Source organism: Tamandua tetradactyla, chromosome 2 (genome assembly GCF_023851605.1).
Source record: "Tamandua tetradactyla isolate mTamTet1 chromosome 2, mTamTet1.pri, whole genome shotgun sequence".
In the NCBI taxonomy this organism is placed as follows: domain Eukaryota; kingdom Metazoa; phylum Chordata; class Mammalia; order Pilosa; family Myrmecophagidae; genus Tamandua; species Tamandua tetradactyla.
In genome coordinates, this window is record NC_135328.1 from 49,206,231 (window position 1) to 49,228,000 (window position 21,770).

Here is a 21,770-nt window from a genome sequence, read left to right on the forward strand (position 1 = left end):
TTGTAAAATGCTTAGAATAGCACCTGACACTTAGATAGTAGTTTTCAAATGTTTATGAAATACACACAAAATAAAATGAGGGAAAAATGAGAAATCATTTTTTTTTCCCTCACTCAAAGCCAGGGAAAAAGGCAGCCCCTTTAGAGAAGCTGCTGCTGGGGCCTCCCATTTGAGCAGCCAGAAGGCAGTATAGTGCTTCTACTCTGAAAAATATATAGGTTTAAGAGCACCAAGACAAATTTCCCGGCTGGTAAGAACATCTAGACTAGAGGGTATTGCATTAACATCCTGTTAGTTAAGGAATTATAGCTCTTAGGATACCAGCTTCTGCACGATAAAATGATTTTTAAAACAACATTTTAAAAACCTGATTAAAACATAATGCTCTGTTTAGTTACTGCCACGAAATGTTTCATTTGCAAATTACAGCCCAGCGGATTTCATTTACTTTCTGCTGACACCCATATTAGATGTGATGGACCAGGCGGGCGCTGCCAGGCTGCAGATGCCAGGGCAGCACCATGGGTTCTCCCACGTGGCCTTCCTGGTGGACACGGCATGGCCAGGCCCCCACCTTGGCCCTGAGGTTCTTGCCAATTACCTGCACACAGTGGGTCCTCTAACAGGGAGACCTTTCTTACCATAGCAGCATTCGGGGCTTGGGAAGGACACTGTGCCAAGGGCAGAGATTGAGAAATGGTCATCCAAGGACCAAGTTCAGCGAGCTGATTGTTTAAATGGCTCATACCATGATTTCTAAAAGTTTGGCCCATGTATAAAATCAGGAGATCTCACTTAAAAATCTGGATATCTTGCTACTCTTGAGAGCTGGCAACACGGGTCCATCATTGTCATGGCAACGAAAGGCTGGAGCTTGAGAGGTCATGTGCTCTCCAGTTTGTCACAGTTCACTACCATTCTCTATTGTCTCCCTCGCATTCAGAATTTTGAAACTCAAATCCTATTTGTTGGTGCATGTGAGCCATTGTTTTTCTTTTGTTAGAGAAGCATTCTCTGACTTTCTCTCTCCCTATCACTCAGAGTCCCAGCAGGAAATGGATGGCACACCCAAGCTGGGTAATTAAGGAGGGTGCAATAGTGGGACTATTAACAAAGGTCTGGACAGGGTTTAGGAAAGCAAGAGGGCACGATACAGTACCCCAGGGCTAGTAGCAGTGGGAGCCTTTATCTTGGGTTGCAGGGATGAAGGGAGGAGGCCTGGAGGCTGCTGATGGAGCTGAGGCTGGGTTAAGGGGTGCAGCCAGCTCATGGCGACCCACAGGAAAGGAACCCAGAAAATGATCCTCCAAATGCACTCTCCTCCCTCCCAACAATCTCCGCCAGTGCTTCCCATGGGCCACACCAACTGGAAGCCAGAAGGCAAGGGAGACCATATGTTCAGCCTCCCAGGACACAGATTGGTGAGGGTGGGGGGTGGAGGGGGAGGTGAAGAGAGGATCTGGAGGAGGGGTACAAATGGAAGAAAACCAGCATGCTGTATGTCCATCAAAAGTGGCAAAACCAAAAACTGCAGAGAGGATTAAATATTTATTGAAAAATGAGAGTGTATTTCTTTGTGTGGAAATTAAGAATATGTATTCTTATGTGCTTAATGTGCAAAAATGCCTGGTCTGCTTCTCTCATTCATATCACCTTCTTGGCCGCAGTGACATTGAGAAAGTTATCCCCTTCCCCCTGCTTGCTCCCATCCCATCACACCCTCTTTGGGTTTTTTCATTCTTCTATCTGTTCCTCGAAGAGGGAAGAGCATTAGAGGACCCTTCCCATCCTCCTCTCCATTCACCTCAACTGCATGGTGAACTGGGGAACAGGTAACAGTTCAGACTCCAGCCTCCTGGACCTGCCCTGGCAGATAGCCCATTCCTTGTTTCTGCTCCTGCTGCCATGTGTGCAGGAGCTCAGCAAGGCAAGCCATCCCTCTCCAGTGGGGGAGGTCTGCCGTGGTCCAGTGGCTCGCCCATGGCTAGGAGACAAATTCACTTCATGGAGAGAGGAGTTGGAAGCCCCATTTTGGCCCCAGGTTCAAGCTGCATTCTCCAGTTCAGATTTACCATTAATAAGGCTGACCCTATTATCCCCATTTGGTCTCAGTTCCCTGTGCCCTATCTTGAACATGTGGCCTGCTTTTTGACTGCCTGGCTTGAACCCCAACCTGAATTTGAGGATTAGGATTTCCCCCTCCTTATGAGACATGGAGGAATACAGAGACCGCCTCCCACTGTAAAAGCCAAAAAGGCCTGTTAGCCAATCTCCCAGTCTCCCTTGCAGGTAGGAAGCAGGCACGTGACCAGGCTTGGCCAGCCAGACTTTGAATGGGTAGCTGATAATTCAGGGAGGCGGCAGTTGCAGCGAAATCTACTTGCAGGCAGCAGGGGCAGCAGCAGCGCAGAACAGTCAGCAGTGCCAATGGTGGTGGCTGTGGCAGTGTCAGCAGTGTCCTGGACACTCCGGTTCTGTGACCTGATTCTGCGTGTTGTTCAGTTGCATTATCACCAAGCCTGATTTTCTGGCTCTTCCAGGGACAGTGTGAGCTACCCAATATCTTTTTACTGACTTCATTTTCTATTTCAATCAGCCAGAATCCATTTCTGTTTCATACAACTTAGAACACATACTGCAAAAGCCATTCCTTGGAGGAAAGAAAGAATGAATGCCATCCCCAGCCACTTCCCATAGCAACCACCTCACACTGTCTATCAATTAAGACTATCTTGATTGTGAAGATCAGAACAAAACATAAAGGAAACCTCAAACTGATGAACAATAAAAGCAATGTGTTGGTTCACAGGGGTCTGGCTTCAGGTAAGTCTAGATTCAGACTCTCACCACGAAGCTGATTTTTCTCTGGCTCTCTTCTTTCTCGTTCTTACTGTGAGCTTTCTTTCAGCCCCAACTGCAGGCTGTCCACTGACAGCAATAAAATGGCTGCAATAATCCCCAACCTTGCATTTTCACACATCATCTCTTCCAGTAACTTCCCCAAAAGTCCAGGAATGTCCAGCTTGTGTCATGCACCCATCCCTGAGCACAACACCACGGTGGCAGGAAAATGGAATAAAACGGATTGGCTTAAGCGAATCAAGGTCCTTCCCTGGAGCTGAATCCCCTCAAACCACACAGTGAAACTGAGGCAGGTAAGGAGATTCTTTATTCAAAAGAATTACTGTAAAGTAGGAAAGAGGTTATTGTGATAGAAGGAGGGGACTATTGCAATAGGGAAAACATTGTGACCATAAGGTCTGCAAGCGTCTCTCAAATTAGCCAAAAAAGGGTTTTCTTTTATAGAGGGGGAAAAACTGTTGCACCTCAAAAGTGAATCCTTGCTGATGTGCACCCAAGTCAACTGGGTGACACTGGGATTTGGGGAAGAGAAAAAGGTTATTTAGCAAAGGCTAGCCTCGCAAAGAAAGGGGGGCAGTCCTCAAATCTGTCTGCCCAAATTGGATGGGTTTAGGGCTTTTATGGGATTAAACAAAAAGAGAGGTGGGGCTGTGATATATATTGAGTTGACATATTTTGATTAGCTGTTTACTAATCCTCTGAGAGGAGGAATCCAGTGCAATGGTGGGGGACATGGTAGATAGGCATCAAGTTGACTCATATGTCACATGACCAGATAGCGATGCTTTTAGTGGGTGGGGTTTCATCAGGGCAGACGTCATGAGGTCACAGGAAGGCGTATGGGGGTAGGGGCTTCAGGGAATATTTTAGGAACTGGGGTGTTCAGTTCTGGGCTGACTCACATAATCATTAGGGGGCTATGTGCCAAGGCATCTGACTTCAGGTTTGCAAAACAAGATAAGGGGAGACAGGCAGGGCCACTTCCGCATTGTCTTGTTATTGTTCAGTGGCAGGGTAAAGAATAAGGAGTTACAAAACATAGCATCAGAATCAAAGAAACAAGACATCTGGGTAACAGTTCAGAGAATTACAACAGTTACAGACAATTGCTTCTGGTTGCATCACAATGTATCAGAAAGTCAGAGAGCATTCAGATAATGATTCAATAACTATTTGTTTGCTCTCAGTTACAGAAGCAGCTGTAGGGCAGTGGGATGAAAGGTTGGCATGTGGGAATATTTTATGCTGAGGCCAGTCCATTCTCCCAGAGGGACCCTGGGCTGGTCTGAAATGATGTATGTACCCTAGAAAAGCCATGTTTTAATCCTAATCCCATTTTGTGAAGGCAGCCGTTTCTTCTAATCCCTATTCAGTACTGTATGTTTGAGACTATAATTAGATCATTTCCCTGGAGATGTGATTTAATCAAGAGTGGTTATTAAGCTGGATTAGGTGGAGGCATGTCTCCACTCATTTGGGTGGATCTTGATTAGTTTTGGGAGTCCTAAAAAAGAGGAAACATTTTGGAGAAAGTGAGAGATTCAGAGAGAGTAGAGTAGAATGGAATGACATAGCCACAAGAAGCAAAGTCCGCCAGCCAGCGACCTTTGGAGATGAAGAAGGAAAATGCTTCCCGGGGAGCTTCATGAAACAGGAAGCCATGAGAAGAAGCTAGCAGATGACACTGTGTTCACCACGTGCCCTTCCAGATGAAAGAGAAACCCTGACCATGTTCGCCATGCGCCCTTCCACTTGAGAGAGAAACCCTGAACTTCATTGGCCTTCTTGAACCAAGGTATCTTTCCCTGGCTGCCTTAGATTGGACATTTCTATAGATTTGCTTTAATTGGGACATTTCCACAGCCTGAGAATTGTAAACTAGCAATTTATTAAATTTCCCTTTTAAAAAGCCAATCCATTCCTGGTATATTGCATTCCAGCAGCTAGCAAACTAGAACAGACCCTTGAGGTGGGACTGTGTGCTGGCTCAGTCCAAGGGTAGGTCAAAGTTCAGGGGTCTTGGGGGAAGAAGAGGATCTTAATCAAAATTTGATTAACAGCATTTTGTTCAGTAAATGAGTGGGGGCAAGCAGTTCAATTTATCATTTATGATGCAAAGAATGGGAATTTGAATGGTTTGGGTCTGGCCTTGTCATAGATAAACCAGGGGGCCATCCGTGAGTCTTATCTCAGTCACATGTGGAAGAGTTGTTCTTTGTAATAAGCTCTTTTCTGGAACACAAAAGGTGAGGGGGGATTTCTTAACCTTCACTATTTTCCAGGATCACAGAGCTCAGGTAAAACACTATTGGTAGTCCCTAGGGAACATCAGCTTATTGTCAATGGGAAGAGGTGGGGAAAGGGATGTTGGAAACTTTGGGGGTCTCAGAATATCTGGGCCCAGTCTCAGCTCTGCCCCTGCCTGGCCCTGTGGTCCCTTCTCCTCTTCATGCCTCAGGGTCTGGGTCTGTATCATAGTAGGGATGGGAGGTTAGAGCACTTCCAGCCCTTACATTCTACTGGTCTGCTGTGGGTCTCTGAGGTGGTAATATCATTACCTCGAGTCAGTGGCTCTGAGCAGGAATGGCAGGTCACCCCATGGAGGGGCAGTCAGTCCAACTGGGCTTCCCATCCCTCCTCTACCTCTTGCCAGCTGGGTGGCCCAGCAAGTCACTTCACCTTTATGAGTCCAGCAACATAGCTGGGAGAGCACATTCTCCAAAAGTGGCTGCTTTTTCACCAGTTCCTGTTGGCCACATGTCAACAGGGGGATCATAAAGAGCATGATGAAGAGATATTAGAGGTAACAGGAGGAGAGCTAGGATCAGGCTGCTCAGCAGGCTACTGAAACATCAGTGGCCCCTGCCTCTGCTGCTAGGAGTAGAAGTTTTATGGGCTCCCACCCCAGCTGATAAAATCTGACTTATGTTTCTGCTGAAACCCTAGAATCCTCATCTGTAAAATAAGAACAATAACAGCACCTACTGCGTGGAGTTGTAAATATTACATAATATAAGGGCACTAAAGCACTTTCACAGTGTCTATAATAAATTCTCCAGGAGGGAGTGTGAAGACTACTGCTATGGACCTGGCTCAGGTCCTATAAGGTAAAGAGAGTCTGCTTGCCCAAAAGTTACAGGCATCCTCGGCTTCCTAAATGTACCCTTCCCCACTCCACTCCATCCATACTGTCACTTCCACAGTCCCAGCCACCATCATCCTTCACCTCCTCATTGGTCTCCCTGTCTCAGGCTCACTTCCCTCCATGCTAAGCTCCTCCTGGAAGCCAGCATGATCTTTTAAAACACAACCGTTACCATGTTACTTCCAACAGAAAACGCTCCGCACCTTTTCCTTGTCCTCAGGATCAGGCCAAAGCTCCCCACATGTCCTCCCAGGCCTGCACTGATAGGACCCCTGCCCTCACCTCCAGCCTCATTGCCCACCACTCCCTTCTCCAAGTATTGTGCCCCCACCATATTGAATGTCTTCCAGTTGCTCCAGTGCACCGCACCTGCCACACCTCATCTCTGAGACTTTGTACGTGCTGTTCCCTTTTCCAGGAATACTCTTGTCCCGCCTTGACTCTTGAGTAGCTCATCTTTCAGATTCAGGTCGTATGTTTCATCTTCAGGGAAGCCCACGCTGATCCTCCAACACCAAGTTGAGGACTCCTCAGCCCTCAGCTCCCACACTGGATTGGAATTTCCATTTCAGTTGTCTGACTCTCTGCTAGACTGCACACTTGTGAAGGCAGAAACTGTGAGAGTGCAATGTGCTTCCAAGATGCCTGCAAGTAAAGAGGACATACTAGTATCTGAGTGTCCTACTAGTATTGAGATCTGAGTATCATCTTCTGCTGTTTAATGTCTGTCCTGTACTTTTTGTTTCCTAAGGAACTTGGCCCTTCCTTTGATGTACACAAACACACACACACACACACACACCGCTCCTGCTGTGCCTTTGTGGGTCTAACAGCCTTCATTTGAAAGTCTGTGATGACAAAGGTTTTTTAATATCACAATTATGCCAACAACAACAACAAAAACTCATAAAATTCACATATTACATATCCTTTATCTTCAATGAACTTATATCCTTTGTGCACCAGAGATTTCTTACTGGCTACACTATATATTTGTCTGGACTCTCACCATCTTGCTGGCTTCTCTATCCCTTATCTTTCCTCTTCGTCCCCTCTCTACACAGGACCCTTCAAAATCTTCTTGCTCCAATATACAGAGTAATGGTGACAGAATGGGTTACTGGTCCTAATTCTTCAATTCTCCCTGTATCCTTTTACCCCGTGGCTTTGTAGTTTCACTCAGTAGAGGTGGAGTGCACTTTCCCATCCCTTGACTGTGGGCTCAGCCACGTGACCTGTTTTGACCAATGGAATGTTAGCAGAAATGACACAGACATGAAATGGGCTTGCAGTGAGATTTGTTCTCTTGCACTTCTGCATTCCGTGAGAAGACCTTCCCCTAGGTAGCTGCTGTCCCATCAGTCTGGCCCCCAGAATGGGGGTGAACTTAGCCAGATCTGCAGTGAGGAACCGAGTCCGGCTGGACCAACAGCTTGAAGCAGGGCTGCCCAGTTGAGCTCAGCTTAAATCAACCAACCCTGGTCTGGGATTATAGGCCACATCGAGGGCGTGGTCTTTCCACTCTGCATTAAGATTTCTGAAAGAATTAACATGGTGGAGGATTGTAGGGAAAATGGTGGAGCAGGCACTTCCAAGAATCCGTCCCTCTACGAAAACAACTATTAAACTGGCAAGAAGTTTATGAATCAACTATTTTGAAACTCCAGTGTCTATAGGAATAATGGGCAGCATCCAAGGAAGAGCCAGAGGAAGAGACTTCAGTGGTAAATACCAGTGAATTTCACTCTTCCTGCAGCAGCTACTGCTTCCTGTCCACAGCCTTGTAGCAGGCAGCAGTGGAGGTTGCAGCCCAGGCTCCAGAAACAACTTGCTAGTGTCAGGGTGGGCTGGAAGGGCCCTAGTCCTCCAAACTCCAGAGGCCTGTTCTGATCCTTGAGTGCTGCTTTTGAAGAGTTACTTGAGATTGCTGGGGGCCAGCTCTGGGGGTGACCATTGTTCCAACCTCCCTTAGGCAAAAACAGCCATCTTAGAGACAGTATATTTCTTCAGAACTGTGGAAAACAATGAAAGGACTGCTGTAACTGGGTGAGTGCCAAATGAAAAGATTGCAGCTTCAAAAGCCATGGTTGAAGTTTCTGGCACCCTTGCTGGTGCTCCCCCACCCTCTTCACTGTGTGCTGTGGGTCCCTGGCTCTGCTTCAGAGGGAGCAGAAATGTCCTGGGGTGAGTACATGCCATTGCCAATCTATTGTGAGGAAGTCCGAGGGACTGAGCCAGGGAACTTGTCTCAGGCTTGTACTCCCTCCTCCTGAGTTTGTCCTGAGGGTAGAGAAGCGGCTTGCAGGCAGTCAGGGAAGTGTGAGGAACAATTACGTTAAAGTGACCTAGGGCAAAGGACAACCTGTATTAAGTTACACAAGTGCATCCAGGAGGGAGCAAAAGTATTTCAAAAGGAGTAACAGAGACTTTAAATTCCTGTGAACTGTAAATCAGAGAATTCTTAAGACCAGGAGAAAACACAGGCCCAGGAAGAGAAGCAGGCTCCAGGAATCCCTTAATGTCAGATAAGACTGAGAGAGCCCTGCACTTCACCTTTGCCTTGGGCTGATCTTCTTAATAGGAGGGCTAAACTCTGAAGGAAACTACCAGTCAATTTGCAAGAACTGTGAAAATTGCTCTCTACTTTGGTTTATTTCTTTTGGTTAGCTCCTGGCACTCAAGAAAATCCGTGTCATATCACTAGCTGGATACAAATTTAAGGAACAGACAACTCAGGGATTAAATCCCAGAGTGAACACTTTAATATATTAAAATGTACAGTGTGCAACAAAAAATTACAAGAAAAGGAAGAAATAGGAAATGGTGGCCCATCCAGAAAAACAAGATAAACTCCAGAAACAATCAATGAAGAAGATGAGGCTTTGGGCATACCAAATATAAACTTTAATAGAGCTATAGTTAATAGTACAATTATAAAAATATTCTTTCATGAATTATAACAAATGCACCACACTGAAGCAAGGTGTTAATAATTGAATGGTGTACTGGGGAAAAAATACAACCTAATGTAAATTATGGACTATAGTTAATACAACAATTATAATAGGCTTTCATCAAATTTTTTTTTTTTTTTTTTGCATGGGCAGGCACCAGGAAGTCTTTCATCAATTTTAACAACAAGGTACCACACTAATTCAAAGTTTCAATAATCAGGGAAGTAGCCAACACGACGAGCAGTCTAACCACCCTCCCCTTTGCTGCGTGGGACATGACTCCCAGGGGTGTGGACCTTCCTGACAAGGTGGGACAGAGATCCTGGAATGAGCTGAGACTCAGCATCAAGGGACTGAGAAAAACCCTAGAATGAGCTGAGAATTAACATCAAGGGATTGAGAGAACCTTCTCAACCAAAAGGGGGAAGAGTGAAATGAGACTAAGTGTCAATGGCTGAGAGATTCCAAACAGAGTCGAGAGGTTAGCCTGGAGGTTATTCTTATGCATTAAGTAGATATCACCTTGTTGTTCAAGATATAGTGGAGAGGCTGGAGGGAACTACTTGAAAATGTAGAGCTGTGTTCCAGTAGCCATGTTTCTTGATGATGATTGAACAATGATATAGCTTTCACAATGTTACTCACTGAACGTGAAAACCTTGTGTCTGATGCTCCTTTTATCTACCATATCAACAGAAGAGTAGAACATATGAAATAAAAATAAATAATAGGGGGAACAAATGTTAAAATAAATTTAGTTTGAAATGCTAGTGGTAAATGAAAGCGAGGGGTAAGGGGTATGGTATGCATAATCTTTTTTTTTTCTCAGTTATCGTTTTGTTTTTATTTCTGTTGTCTTTTTATTTCTTTTTCTAAATTGATGCAAATGTTCTAAGAAATGATGAATATGCAACTATGTGATGATATTAAGAATTACTGATATATATGTAGAATGGAATGATATCTTAATTTTTGTTGTTAATTTTTTTAATTAATAAAAAAAATTTTTAAAAATCAGGGAAGTATACAGGAACACTTTACTTTTTACATGATGTTTTTGTAAACCTACAACTTCCCTAATTAAAAAAAATTAATGATCTCAATATGCTGAAAGAAATAACAGAAAACTCAAAGAAATAACGAAAAGCTATGAGGAGAACAATGAATGAACAATATGGGAGTCTCTCTGATACTATCAATAGGAACAAAACAGGAATACTGGAGTTAAAGACCACAGTAACTAAAATGAAAAATTCCCTAAAGAACTTCAACAGCAGATTAGAAGTGGCAGAAGAATCAATCAGTGATCTTGAAGACAAGGCAATTAAGATGATTCAGGTTAAGGGGCAAAAGCAAAAACAAAAAAATTTTAAAAGTGAAGAGAGTCTCAAAAACCTGTGGACACCATCAAGCATGCCAATATATGCATAATGAGAGTCCCAGAAGAAGAAAGAGAAAGGGGCAGAAGGAATATTCAAAGATATACTAATAGAACACTTCCCAAATTAAAAGAAAAACAAAAATGTTCACACTGAAGAAGCCCAGCTGACTCCAAACAGGATAAATGTGAGGAAGAAGACCATGCCAAGTCACACAGTAATCAAACTCCCAATGCCAAAGACAAGGAGAGAGTTCTGAAAGCTGTAAGAGAAAAGCAATGTGTCATGTTCAGGGGAGCCGCAATAAGATTAAGTGCCAATTTCTCATCAGAAACCATAGAAGAAGGCAGGAATGTGAAATATTTAAAGTGCCAAAAGAAAACAATTGTACACCAAGGATTTTATATCCTGTAAGACCTTCTTCGAAAATGTGAGAGAGATTAAGACATTCCCAGGTAAACAAACACTGAAGGAGTTAATCACCACTAGATCTGGCCTCAAGCAATGCTAAAGGGAGTTCTTCAGACTGAAAGGAAGGACATTGGACAGTGGATTGAAGCAACATAATGAAAATATCTCTGGTAAAGGTAACCATGTATGTATTTATAAATGCCAGTTAATACAGTATTGTATTTTTTGTTATGTAACTCCACTTCTTCTTACAGTTTATAAAATGCAAAGGCATAAAAAGTCATGATAAATCTATAGTTTTAAACATTCAATGTACAAAAATATCATTTGTAATGAGTACAGCAAAAGGTGGGGATGGGAGTCAGAGGTGTACAGCTACAGTACATGTATTGAAGTTAACTTGGCTTCTAGTCAAATATGATTGTTACAGATTTAATCCCATGGTAAAGTACAAAGAAAATGTATAAATATATATATTCAGAAAGAAATGAGAAAGCACTCAAAATGATACAATACAAATAAATCAGTAAATATGAAAGTAGGCATTAACAGAAGAATTGTGTAAGAATTACAAAGACAAAACAGAAAAATGGCAGAAAAAGGCCTGCATTAACAGTAGTTACTTAAAATGTAAATGGACTAAACTATCCAGTCCAGGGTACCTTGAGATACTAGTGGTCAATGAGAGAGAGGGGTAAGGAGTATGGGATGTATGAGCTTTTCCTTTTTTCTTTTTATTCATTTTTCTTGAGTGAAGCAAATATTCTACAAATGATCATGGTGATGAATATAAAACTATGTGATGATAATGTGAGTCATTGATTGTATACCATGTGTGGTCTGCTTGTGCGTGAAGATTTCTCAAAAAGAAAAAATATATATATATGGAAAAAAAAACCTCTCCAGTCCAAAGGCAGATTAGCGGAAAGGATTTGAAAAAAAATCATGACCCAACTACATATTGTTTACAAGACACTCTCCTGAATCTCCTTAAATTGAAAGACACAGGTAACTTAAAAGTGAAAGGATGGAAAAATATATATCCCATGCCAATAGTAACCAAAAGAGAGCTGGAGAAGCTATGCTAATATCAGATAAAATAGACTTTAAGTCAAAGCGGTTCTGAGGGTCAAAGAAGGTCACATTCCACAAGAAAATGTAACAATTATAAATACATATGCACCAAATGGCAGAGCCCCAAAATATATGAAGCAAATAATGACACATTTGAAGGGAGAAATACATGGTTCTACATTAATAGTAGGAGACTTCAATACATCACTTTTGATAATGGACAGACTAACTAGACAGAAAATCAATAAGGAAATATAAGACTTGATTGATACTCTAAACCAACTAGACCTAACAGATATTTACAGAACACTTCACCCAATAGCAGCATAATACACGTTCTTCTCTAGTGCGCACAGATCATTCTCCAAGATAGACCATATATTAGGTCACAAAACAGGTCTCAGTAAATTTAAAAATACTGAAATCATGCAATGTATCTTCTCTGACCAAAATGCAGTGAAACTAGAAATCAATAAAAGAGGGATAAATGGAATACTCCCATATGTGGAGAATGTACTCTTTTTTTTTTTTTTCTGCATGGGCAGGCACTGGGAACTGAACGCGGGTCTCTGGCATGGCAGGCGAGGAGAACTCTGTCTGCTGAGCCACCGTGGCCCACCCACAATGTACTCTTCAACAACCAGTGAGTCACAAGGATTTATTCCTTATGAAGTAATTATTCCTTATGAAGTAATCACAAGGGAAATTAGGAAATATCTTGAGGTGAATGAAAATTAAAATACAACATAGCAAACTTATGGGATACAGTAAAGATAGTACTGAGAGGGAATTTATAGCTCTAAATGCTTACATTATAAAAGAAGAAAGATCTAAAATCTAATATCACGACTGCAGGATCTGAAAATAGAAGAGCAAACTAAATCCAAAGTAAGCAGAAGGAAAGAATTAAAAATTAGAATGGAGATAAATGAAATAGGGCATTAAAAACAAAAAAGAGAAAATCAACCAACCAAAAGTTGGTTCTTTGAAAAGATCAATGAACTCAACAAAGCCTCAGCTAGACTGACAAAAATAAATAAAGAAATAAAAAAGAGAGATGACACAAATAACTAACATCAGAAATGAAAGGGAGGACATTTACTACTGACCCTACCAAAATAAAAAGGATTATAAGAGGATACTATGAACAATTTTACACCAACAAATTAGATAACCTAAATGAGATGGACAAAGTCCTACAAATACAGAGACTATTTTCATTGACTCAAGAAGAAATAGAAGATTTCCACAGACCAACAACAAGTAAAGAGATTGACTCAGTAATCAAAAACTTCCCAACAAAGAAAAGCACAGGACTAGTTGGCTTCACAGATGCCAGAAAAATCTTCACACACATACAGTCCATATGTGGTGTACAATCAATGGCTCACAGTATCATCACATAGCTGTCTATTCATCACCATGTTCATTTGTAGAACTTTTGCATCACTCCAAAAAGAAAATACTCATATGTCCCATACCCCTTACCCCTCCCAGTATTTCAATCTACCCAATTTCTTTACACTTTACTCTCCCCTATTATTTATTTCTTTTTTATTCTTATTTTTTACTCATCTGTCCATACCCTGGATAAAAGGAGCAATAGACATAAAGTTTTCACAATCACACAGTCACAGTGTAAAAATGATATCGTTATATTCTTCAAGAATCATGGCTACTGGAACACAGTTCAACAGTTTCAGGTATTTCCCTCCAGCCACTCAAATACTCCATAAACTAAAAAGGAATATGTACATAATACCAGGTCCCTGCTCATCCTGCGACCAACACCGCTTCTTGATAAACACTCTTAGAGAACTATAAATAGAAGGAAACTTCCTCAACATGAAAAAGGGCATGCTGCATGAGCAGCAACAACAAATGGGACTTCATCATAATTTTAAAATTTTGTGCATTAAAGGATTTTATCAGGAAAGTAAAAAGACAAGTCGCAGAGAGGAAGAAAACATTTAGAAACAACATATCTGATAAGGATTTAATATACAGAGTATATAATGAAATTCTTCAACTCAACAACAAAAAGGCAAACAACCCAATGAAAAATGGACAAATATCTTCAAAACACTTGGCTGCAAAGAAGACATGGCCAATAAGCACATGAAAAGATACTCAACATCATTAGCCATTTTGGAAATGCAAGTTAAAACCACGATGAGATCAATTTCCGGCCCATGCACCTCCCTCCCCGCACCCCCCCCCCCCAAAAAAAAAGCAAAAAGTACGATGAGATACCATATCACTCACTAGAATGGCTATTAAAAAATGAAAAATTATAAATGTTGAAGAGGATGTGGAGATATAAGAGATGTATCATTTTTGTTGGTGGGAATGCAAAATAGTGCGGCCACCGTGTAAAATAGTTTGTCAGTTCCTCGGAAACCCAAGTTTAGAATGAACATATGATTCAGCAATCTCACTTTTTAGGTATATACCCCAAAGAATTGAAAGCAGGGACTGCTACAGGTATTTACACACTGATGTTTATTGCAGCACTGTTCACAAATTCTAAGAGATGGAAGAAATGTGTGTCCATCAACAGATGAATGGATAAACAAAATGTGGTAGATACATACAATGGAATATTATTGACTCGTACTAAGGAAAGAAGTTCTAATACATGCCACAACATAGATGAACCTTGAAGACATCATGTTGAATGAAATAAGCCTGACACAAAAGGATAAATATTGTATGATCTCACTTATATGAAATAATTAGAATATACAAATTAATAGAATCAGAAACAAACATACAGGTGGGGGTAGGTTAGGGAATAGGGAGTCAATGCTTGATTGGTATAGAGTCTGGGGTGATAGAAATATTTTGATAATGGATGGTGGAGTTTGTAGCACAGTACCGGAAATACAGTTAGTACCATTGAATCATATATTTGAATGTGGCTAAGGGGGAAATTTTAGGTTGTATATAAGTTACCAGATAAAATTCTATAGTTTTTATTACTATAGAATTGTAAAACATAGTCAGTGAAACATGGTGTAAACTATGGACTATAGTTAATAGTATAATTAAAATAATATTGTTTCATCAATTGGAACAAAGTTATGACATAATGGAAAGAGTTAACAATAAGGAAAACTGTGCATGTGAGGGAGGGGTATATGGAAATTCTGCATTTTCTGTATGGTTTTTCTGTATACCTATAACCTCTAATAAAAAATAGAAATGAAGAATTATACAATTGTAACAAATGCAATGAAGAAAGAACCAGTTTGATGAGAGAAATGGCAATAAAATAAGGAAAACGAGAGCATCTACCTTAGAAGTTTGTTGAAGATTAAACTAGAGAAACTGGGTAAAGAACTTAGCATGGCTTCTGACGCAGATCGAACGCTTGGTGTGATGGTTTCAAGCTGTATGTACACCAGGAAAGTATGTTCTTAGAGTTAATCCTTCTTTTCCTGGGCTTATTTTGTTTCTTCTTTTCTAACCTTTAAGTTAAGTGATAAGCTCATTGACTTTAAGCCTTCTTTCGTAGGAATTAGAGGCAATAAATTTCCCTCTTAAAACTCTTTTTGCTAACAGAGAATGGAATGTTTTTTTTCATAATCATTCAATTTTAAATGTTTAATTTTCATTATGATCTCTCTTTTATTACATGCTAATCTTTTTCATGTGTGCATTTAAATATCCAAATAGGGAATATTTTGACTGATTTCTTTTTGTTATCAATTACTTAATTCCATTGTGGCCAGAGACATAGTCTATATGACTCTGTTTCTTTTGAAATTTGTTTGCCTTGTGGGCTAGAACTCAGTCAATATTTTATAAATGTTCTAAATTTGTAATAAAACTATGGATGTTTTCTGATTTTTGTATACAGAATTCTATATATGTCCATTAGATCAAGATTGTGTTGGATGTCTGCTTGATCTGCCAATTACTGATAAAGGGGTGATTTTTAAAAGACCTGTCTTTTCAACAAAGGGTGCTAGAAGAACTGGCTGTCTGTATGCCAGAAAAAGTAAGAAATTTCTTATAGTTCCATCAGTTTTTATGTGCATACAATCTGGAATGATTGGGTCCTCCTGGAGAGTTGAACCTTTACTCATAAAATGGCCCATTTATATTAGTCACCTTTTGCTAAGTTTGGCAGCAGTTCCCAACATGATAGCATGAATCATGCACTGGTTCTCAAAGCTTCCACCTAGAAGTGACACATATTTCATGTTATTTTAATCAAAGAGAACCACATGACCACACCTATTTTCAAAATCTCAGCAGATTACAACAATAAGGGTTCATTTCCCACTTAAGTTATTTTGTCATTTGTGGGTCAGTTGTGGCTCTACCCATTCTTCATTCTGTATTATTTTCATCCAAGAACGTGGACATTTTCAAGAAACAACCCCATCTGGGTCAGGTTCTTGTGACAGAGGAATGAGCAATGATTCTTTAAGCATCTGATCAGGAGTGTACACATAATTTCCGCTCACGTATCAGTGACAGCCATGGCGTGGACAGCATAGGCGGTCACAGAAAGCAGCAGCAAGTTATTGGGAACGATAATACAATCTACCACCCTATTTCTAGCAATGGTTTTTGCCTTAAAGTCTATTTCGCCCAGTGTTATTAGCTAAACCACCATGCAATCTCTTTTTCCATTATTTAACTTCAAAGTTTCTGTGTCTTGATATTGTAAACAGGGTGCAGCTGGGTTTTTAAAAATATATGGTGTGGGGGGTGCAAGGGTAGTTTAGTGGTAGAATTCTTGCCTGCCATGTGGGAGACCTGGGTTTGATTCCCAGTCCATGCACTTCCCAAAAAACAAACAAACAAGCAAAACAAACGAAGAAACTAACAAACAAAAATTCAACAAATGCTGCTGCAATAACGGGATACTCACGTGAAAAAAAAATGAAATGTGACCCCGCCATACAGCATAGAAAAAAAAAGAATATATTTATATATGTATATATATATCTGGTGTGACAATCTGTCTTTTAACTAGAGATTTTAGTTTTTTAAATATATTTATTGTGATTTCTGTTACAATTAGACTTATTTTTCTGTCTTATTATGTGCTTTGTATTTTCCCACCTTGTATGTTCTTTTTTTTTCTGCCTTTCTTTCCTTCCTTCCTTCCTCCTTTCCTTCTTTTTTTTTGTAAATTATTATTCTATTAGCTTTCTTCTCCTGGCTTGGTTTATCCTATTTCTAGTCTCTCAATGATAACCTTTGAAATTTTAACATTCACATTTAATTAAAAGTCTAAAGTTAATCAATATCTTTATGGAAATGAAAGGACCTTACATTAATTGCACTAATGGTTGAAATTCTTCATTCCTCCATGCATATAAACCCTTCCTCACAAGTCTTTGTAGCTCCCTCTTAATCTAACTCTGGACTTAGCCACATGACTTGCCTTGGCAACAAAATATGAGACTCTTGAAAATGTGCGTGTGAATTTCCATTTCCTCTCTTTTGTGCCTTTGCCATTGCCTTGAGAACTTGTCCAGACTAGTTGGCTGGTGAGTGAGAAACATGTCGGGCAGAATCAAGGTCTCCAGCCAAGGCTATCCTACATCAGCTGACTCCAGTCATGTAAGCAAGCCCAGCCGAACTTCTTATCCATACTGATCCACCCCCACCTCCCGCCAAAAAAAAAAAAATCATAAACACATATAGTTATATGTCCCTGAGGTTTTGTGGCTGTTTGTTATGCAGCAAGTGATTGCAACTGACACTTTACAATGCCTTAACTTAAATAGTCAGTCCATGATTTCACTTTTTTCTTTTTTTGGCATGGGCAGGCACTGGAAATCAAACCCAGGTATCTGGCATGGCAGGCAAGAACTCTGCCACTGAGCCACCGTCGCACCACCCTTTACCTTTTTTAACCCCTCAAATTTTAAATTGTTCTTGTTGGGTTTTTGCCCTTGGTATTTGTTTATGCTTACTCACATTTGCCATTTTAATTCCTTATTGCTCCTCAGATCTTCCCCTTGAGATCAATTTATGTCTTCCAGAAACATATTTTCTAGAAAATTCTTTAGTTATGTTTTGTTCGTATTTTCGAGAGAGGACATCCGTACAAGAATGACAGCTCTCTAAGTCCCTCAGTGAGGACTTCCTGCCTGAGATTTGCAGCATGATTGCCCAGAAGGAGACCCCTCTGCATAACAGAATAGAAAATCAGAAGCGCAAAGAGGAGAAGGAAGAACGTCAAATTCTTTTGGCTGTGCAGAAAAAGGAGCAGGAGCAGACGTTAAAGGAAAAGAGGAAACGGGAGTTGGAGGAAAAGGTCAAGGCAGTGGAAGATCGTGCTAAGAGGCGAGAGCTCAGGGAAGAACGAGCCTGGCTGCTGGCTCAAGGGAAGGAACTCCCTGCAGAACTCTCCCACCTAGACCCCAATTCTCCCATGAGGGGAGAAAAAAAGACTAAAGACCTCTTTGAGTTGGATGATGATTTCACTGCCGTGTGTAAAGTCCTAGATGTTGTAAAGGCTAGCAAGGATTCTAGGCCCTTTCTGGACTCTACGGATGAATCTTATGCGCCCAACTATTATCAGATTATTAAGGTTCCTGTGGATGTATTTCAAGCATGGAGAAAAACCTGAATGGAGGCTTATACTGTACCAAGGAGGAATTTGTAAATGGCATGAAGACTATATTCAGGAATTGTCGAAAAGATAATGGGGAAAGTAGTGAGTATACCAAGACGTCTGACAACTTAGAGAGGTGTTTCTATCGGACAATGACAAAAACAATTCCCTGGTGAAGATGGAGACACAGATGAAGAATTTTGAATCAGAGAGGATGAAAAGCAGGAGAAGAGATGGAGTCGTGACGGGCAAAGTGCTGGCAGCCACGTATGGACCCGCTCTAGAGACCCTGATGGACTCAGCAGGAAGCAGCAGCCTGTGGAGAATGGAGGGAAATTGTTGCCCCCTGCACGCCAAGCCCCCTCCACTGGGGACAATCAGAGGAGCAGCTCTGCACAGCCCCCTCGGGAGGTGGGCCCTTTCAATGACCGAAGCTTTTCCTGTTCCCTGCATTATGGTGGGATGTCCAACCAGGCACCTGTTTTAAACCAGATGAGGCCAACAGTACCAGGAACATTCGGCCCACTGCACGGATCAGATCCTGCCAATTTATATGGCTCCCCTAGAGTCCCAAAACCATACCCTGGAGAGCCTGTTCAGCAGCATCAACCTTTGGCCATGGAGCCTCCAGTTGGAATTAACCATCACCGAGGACCCAGGCTAGGGACACCTGAGAGAAGCTCATGTGTAGGGGGCTAACACATCTTTCTAACATGGGGTCACATTCTTGGATCCTTGCAGCCTGGGCATATGAGTGGCTCCAGTCAAGATGGGAGCATGTATCCCCCTATTCAATTCCAGCCAGGATTTAGTCCTCTGAGGCATGATGGGCTCCAGCCTGACCCCCAGATTTTACTGAAAGCTCAGAAATTCCTCCCAACCACATGTACCAATCCTACAAGTACCTAAATTGAGTACACTCTGCTGTCTGGAATGGGAACCATAATGCTGCAAACCGGGCCCCTTAGGGCCAGATGAGAAGCCCCCCATGGGGCAGGACCCTCTTATCAGCCTCGCACTCTGGGTCTCATGATGGATTCATGAGTGATGAGACCACCTCTCCCCCCAAACCAGTGGGGACTGAACAATCAAGTTTCCTACTTCATGGAGTTCCTTCTTCAGGATAAATGTAATAACCCTGTAAATCCACTGGACACCAGTTACAGGCCCCTTCTGCCACAGCACAGAGTTCTCTTTTTGGGGCGTCCACCCAGGCCCTCCACGGGATACCAGGAATGGATTCCCATGATGGATAGCGCAGAGATAATTGCCATGCAGCAGTTGTCCTCCCATGTTTGCCCTCCAGGTGTGCCTTACCACTCCCGACAGCCTGTCCCCCACCATTTACTTGGCCTTTTTCCACAGTCAGCTCACTCAGCCTCAGTAACTGTGGCAGCCCCCAAACCTGTCTTGGGGGACCATGGGAGGACACAGGATAACAGTGAAACAAAAGAGCCTAACAATGACCAAGCAGAGCCTTTGCCTGGGTTTGAGGAGAGACCTGAAAGTGTTGGTGCTTCATGGGGGTGGTACCTCAAATAAGGACCTCGTCCTACACCTCCCCTACAGACTGCCTACACCAGGCAGAGCTCACTACAAGAAAGGGAGACAGAGGGCCCAGGGCTCAAAAGTAAGTCCTTGGAACCTGGAGACAACATAAAGCAACAAAGGGCAAGAATGCCCGGCCCTCGGATAGCAGTTATACCAGCCCAGCTGCCCAAGGATGCATGAGAGACTTCTCCACTGTGGCAGACAGAAGGGCTTTATCCGAAAATGGTGTGATGGGAGAAGCATCCCCGTGTGAATCTGAGGGGAAGGGCTTGGTGGTTCAGAAAAGCCTCTCTGCCCCTAAGGCAAAGTGTCGCACGAAACCCTGCCGTGTACAGATCAGAACATAACTACGCCTCCCTACACGGATCCCAGTTTGATTGGAGGCACCATGAGCCAGTTTTCTCCCTTGTATATGCCTGGCCTGGAATATCTAAATTCAGCTGCACATTACCACATCAATCTAGTCCTGCAGGGTTTGGGCCCTGCGATAGGAGGGAAATCCTCAGTATCACATCCTCAGCATTTTCCCCGTAGGAGCTTTCAGTCTAATAACACTCATTCGGGAGTTTTCCCACAGTATCACCTCCACCATGGAATGAGATACTCTTACCAGCCATCCACTCCCCTCCCCAGCCTTCCTACCATCGCTATTAGCGAACTCCTTATTATACCTGTCCACGGGGCTTTTCTGACTGGCAGAGACCTCTCCATTCCCAGGGAAGCCCACGTGGGCCACCTGGCCAACCACTCCCACCAAAGCCCCTCTTCTCAGATACTAATGCCATGGCTAATAAGCAAGTCCTTGAGACACTAAATGCTGCTTTAACTACCCCAACCCGAGTGGATGCCATGGCTGCTAAGATCGTCCCATGGACAGGATCCTGACCAAGAAGAAGAGAAGCTGGATGAATCTATGGAGAGGCCAGGGAGTCCCAAAGAATTTTTAGACCTGGACAACCATAATGCAGCTACCAAACTATCAAGTTCATTGTCAACCCAAGAATATCTTTATGGAACTCCTCCTCCACCTCTGAATTCAGGATGGATTTTGGTTCATCTCCTTTCCCACACCATGGTGTAATGCTACAAACAGGGCCTCCTTATACACCTCAGTGGCTGGCCAGTCATTTCCAGCCCAGGGCTTACTCTACCCCTGCGGCTGCTCACCCCCCTCACCATCCAGTGGCTGCCCAATCCAAAAGCCTCCCACAGGAGGGCCCCATCTATTACTGCCAGGAGGAGGGCCTGGAGTACTTTCAGGCTGTAATGATGGAACAGATTGGCACTGGGAGTGGGATAAGGGGACCTTTCCAGGAAACGTACAGACCGTCAGGAATGCAGATGCATCCTGTACAGTCACAGTCCTTGTTCCTAAAGACCCTGGCTCCAATAGCATCACAGGAAGAGCTGCCACCACACAAACCCCTAACCCTTCCTCTGGATCCGAGCTTGTCCAAGGAGGAAATATAACCCCCAAGGACATGGAAAGCTGCACATGAAGAATATGGAGAATTTGGGGAAGTGATCCTTGCCCATCACTACTCCTATTCCCTCCATCCTTCACAGTGCTTCCTTCATGCCATCCAAGAGCTGAAGACATTCGTGGGGCCCTAGAATCCACTCCTTAGATGAGCGCACATAGGTCCCAAAGGTCCTGGGTCAGGACTTTCTTGCAGAGCTAATGGAGACATTCAAAAAGAACAAGTGAACGTGGAATTAGGCTACTGTTCCAAATCCTGAGATTTTCATAGAGGGAAAATAATTTTAAACTGAGGAGGGGGCCTACTTAAGAATGGAGTGGTATTTTTAAA

The 21,770-nt window shown here is 42.4% G+C and overlaps 1 pseudogene; it reads left to right on the forward strand.

Moving 5' to 3' along the window:
* The first annotated feature begins 17,862 nt into the window (after nucleotides 1–17,862).
* Nucleotides 17,863–21,429, forward strand: LOC143656192 (chromatin remodeling regulator CECR2 pseudogene; annotated as a pseudogene).
* The last annotated feature ends 341 nt before the right edge of the window (nucleotides 21,430–21,770 follow it).